This window comes from Nyctereutes procyonoides, unplaced genomic scaffold, assembly GCF_905146905.1.
Source record: "Nyctereutes procyonoides isolate TBG_1078 unplaced genomic scaffold, NYPRO_anot_genome, whole genome shotgun sequence".
Taxonomy (NCBI): domain Eukaryota; kingdom Metazoa; phylum Chordata; class Mammalia; order Carnivora; family Canidae; genus Nyctereutes; species Nyctereutes procyonoides.
In genome coordinates, this window is record NW_026575141.1 from 11,936,834 (window position 1) to 11,941,381 (window position 4,548).

The window sequence follows — 4,548 nt, forward strand, 5'->3', positions numbered from 1 at the left end:
GAAACAAGCAACCAATTACTTTTTAAATTAAACTTATTTTAAAAACCTAGGTAAATGACTCATATAATCAAAAAATTAAAGTGATGTAAAAGATATCAGTGCTTCTACTTCTGTTTCTACTCAGTTCCTCTATCCTGTTTAGGTATGATTTTTCATTCCTTTCTTTTGAATCCTTCCATAGTGATTCTTTTTCTTTCTTTCTTTCTTTTTTTTTTAGATTTTTTTTATTTATTTATTTATTTATTTATTTATTTATTTATTTATTTATTCATGAGAGACACACAGAGAGAGGCAGAGACAAGCAGAGGGAGAAGCAGGCTCTCTGTGAGGGAGCCCAATGTGGGACTCAATCCCAGGACCCTGGGACCACAACCAGAGCCAAAGGCAGATGCTCAACCACTGAGCCACCCAGGTGCCCCCACAGTGTTTCTTTAGGCAAGCAAATACACATATACAAAAGGAATCAAGCAATGTATGTTATTTTGCGACTTAATTTTTTTTCTTAATACATTTTGGAGATCTTTCCGTATATATAAAGAAGGTGCCTCATTTGTAGTTTAAACAGTTGTTTACAATCCCATTCTGTGAAAGCATCACACGTAACTTAATCAGGCACAAAAATCAATGTTTGAGTTCTTGCCCATGTTCTGTTTTTACAATGTTGTTATTCACAGGAAAAAAAAACACAAGAAGAAATGAGCAGCAATGCTGATTTTTCACCTCAAATTAGTGCAGGCATATCCATAGGACAAATTCTCAGAAGTGGGGCCCCAGGTCAAAACCTAACTATGAATTTTTAACCTGAAAGATATTGCCTTATTGCTGTCCATAGGAGTGGTCCCAGTTTGCATATTTCAAGAGAGCAGTAGACGGGAATGCCTGTCTTCACAGCCTCACCCACACAGAATGTGCTCAAACTCTTGGAGCTTTGCCCACCCGCTAGGTGAGAAATGGCATCTCAATGCAGTTTCAGTTTCTATATGTCTCTGCTTATAATTGTAGGAGAATATCTTTTCACATTTTGGGGAGCCATTTTTTCCCTCTTAGAACTCTATGCTCAAGCCCTCTGCACAATTTTGCACTGTATTGTGTAGCGGCCATTAGTGTCACACCCTTGCTCTGCTGGCACTCACCTCTGCAGACTGGAAGCTACTTGTGTCAACACCTGTGATGCTTGGCCTGCAGGCATTGCTTTCTGGCCACAGTGGCATATGGGGCAAGAGTACAGCAAAAGTCAGAAGAGCCAGAGGTTAATGCCCTAGAAGCTTTTTTGATCCAATAACAAACAGGGATTTGGTGCATAAAACTCCCATCTTCCTTTCCTCTTGATAGGGAGAAATCTGAGATCTATTTAACACTGTCTTCCAGAGTTTCGCTGTGGAGTTGAGCCCACAGTGGAAAATGGCTTGAAAACCCACACTTTATTCCTTCTCTACTTTCCTACTCCATTCCAAGTACTTAATGATTTCATTTCCAAAGTAACCTAGTTGTATTAGAATTCTTGCCTCAGTCTTGGCTTCTGGAGGAACCCAAGCCAAACCATGTAGTCCTGTCCTTGAGTGCTATTCCAAGGGTAGTCTGCAGATGATGCTGGTTTGTGACCTGCTTGTTACCCATCGGATACATTCAGAAATTGAGCATAAAACCTTAGAAACTTTCAGGTTGTCTGGGTTGTGCAGTCGATTAAGCGTCCGACTTTTGGTTTCAGCTCAGGTCCTGATCCCAGAGTCTCTAGATGGAGCCCTGCCTTGGGCTCCACCCTTAGCATTGAGTCTGCTTGAGATTCTCTTTCCCTCTCCCTCTGCCCCTGCTCCCACACACTATTTCTCTCTGAAAATTAAATAAATCTTTTTTTTTAAAGAAAGTTTTATAACAATTTGATGTTACCACAGTATTTAAGCATGTGATTTTGTGTTTTACACTGTGGTGCATGCAGGCACACAAACACAGAATCTTCGGTGAATTGGCAAAAACAAAAACAAAAGATCTGGCTTTTACCTCAGATAGCTGGAATGGCACTACTTTATATGATGGTACTAAGAACAATGGGTGGAAGTACAACTGGAAAAATTTTGGTTACATATAAGAGAATTTTCTAATTGCCTAGGGTGCCTAGAACAGGAAGAGATGGCAGTCAACACTTATGAGAAGAGTGAGCCTGTTTAGCTGGCTAGCTGTAGAGACTGAAGAATCCTGTACTCAGTGGCAGAGCTCTTCCATTTCAATAGATTCTACTACTCTGTCTTAATGAAATTTGAGCAGTAACTCATTCCTTTTCTTCTCTCTCATTTTCATCTATCTTCATTTTAAGTAGTCTTTCCTCTTAGGTTTTGTATTTTATTTGCTTGCTCTAGTGTTTTTTTTTCCCTTCTCTTTCTTTACGAGAAAGGATTACAAGAAAATGGAATCAATATGCTGGTTGTGTTCTTTAAAAACCTGTTGACTATTTGAAAATGATCAGGGAAAGTTTAATTCTAGTTGGTCCTGTTTTGATAGCTTTTGGTGTACTGTGAGTTCTATTTCAACAGCTGAGAAACTGTCAACTAGGTCATGTACTGAATCTTTTTTTTTTAAAAACACTAAAATTTCTCAACTGGTATTGAAATACTAAGTGAAAAGTATTATGAGATTTCCAAGGTGAGTCACTAGATCTCAAGAACAAATATGTTCACTCAGTGCATAAAGCACTAGAGTGAAACCAGAGAGAAAGAAAACATTTGTCTTTGAGCTCCTGGAAAAGAATTCCACTGTCCTCGGCTACTCTTCAGGTTAGGGGTTTAGTCGGCCTCCAGCTGAACCAAACTCTCCCTGATGCATAGGACAGCTTGTCAGACTGGAATGGAAAGATTAACATGGCAGTTACAGCAGAGTTGAACTCAATGCTGACACTGCAAACTTCAGGTCACTACAATATTACAGGATGTACTAAAATCAATACTAGGCAAATGTGGAGTGTTAAGGACGGGCAGTCAGGAATATTGAAAGTGCTAATGAACTTCCTTTTTAAGCAATCTTTCAAAAACCGTGCTTCAGTCCATCCAGCCTAATATATGGATTTGAAGGAACATTTTGGAAGCCAGCGTGAGTGTCCTCCAATCTCTGGTAATGTTGAAAGGGACTGGTTATGGAGGCACACTGTCTCCAGTTCTGATTGCAGCTCTGCCTCTTACCAGGCAAGGCACTCAATGCTTTTAAGGCTCAGTTTTTTCTTCTGAGAAATGGGGATAATTGGTATGATGATTAAGTAAGATTATGTGAAGTTTAGCACAAGTTTTCCTATAGTATTAAACAACGAACATTATTATTAAAAGACTTGCAGGATCCTCTTGAAGCAGGAAACATGTAGAACTGGATGCTTCTGTCTTATTAGGCTAGGGCAGGGGTGCACTGTCCTGATCATCCTTGCTCCCCTTTTCTCTGATGTCAATTCCTTTCCCTTTCAACCTTGGCCTTGCTCCTCCTCATTGTGGTCTTTTTCTTCCTTCCTCTTAGCTGGGAGTTCAGGGGGTTTCAGAGGGAATTACACTGTGTGCAGCTATAAATTTGGAGTGTCTGTGGGAGGAGCCTCCTCAGTTGCCATGTCGGCCTGGAACTCTCTGGGCTTTGACTTGAGCTTGAGGAAAGGCAGTGTAGAGGAGAGTAACTAGAACTCTTTTTTCCTTTATTCTCCTAAACAAATCTTTAGAAGAGTGGAGGATTTTTCTACATTTTAATTCTAACTCATAATAGAGAATTGGAGCAGGATCATGCAAGGATATGTTTGGCGTGTGAGTGTGTGATGGACAGGTGGTATGGATGCTGTTAGTAGGGGTAGAGACTAAAACCAACACCTGGACTGCCATTCTACCTTGACTTTGGGATGAGGTCCAGAATCTTTTGGGGTTCCTGGAGGTAGAATTCATTATATACTTTCATCATTGTCGTGGCTCTTTTCTGGTCCCTGAACGATTAATGCATGAAGAGCTTTAAGTGCAATTTGTAATTGAAGTAGCTTGTGAGTAGGGGCTTTTCTATTTGCTTCTAGCTTGTTCCAGATTTATAGCCTCTATTTATCAGTTTTTATCTTGCTTTTGAAAGAATGATCAACCCATCAGGGCTGTTGCTGTCCAGTTGTGCAGGGCGTTTAATGTCTGGTCTGCTGGCTGAAATCCAACCTGAAGTCATCCATTGGTGAAATCATTAGCCTCGTCCTGTTGGTATCTACCTGGAGGAAGGAAAGCTTTATTTCCCCCCTACTTCTCACCAAAGTCCAGTGTGGGATAATACACCCCTCCCTCTGGCCAGCTAATGCTCTCCCCTCTTTGAGAGCAAAACACAGACACATAGGATATTGGAGTGTACCTACTGCTGAGCTCAAGTATGTATTACATAAAACTGCAAATCTGTTAATGTGCTTTAGAGCTCATGTACTGCCTCTCCTTTTCCTTATGCCTGAAGGGAGGTATTTTTACTTCCAGATGCTGGAACTACTGTGATTTAAAACCTTTTAATCATTTTTTTTTTTGGAATGCCAATGAGTCAAAACAAGAATTAAACAAAACTGGAACA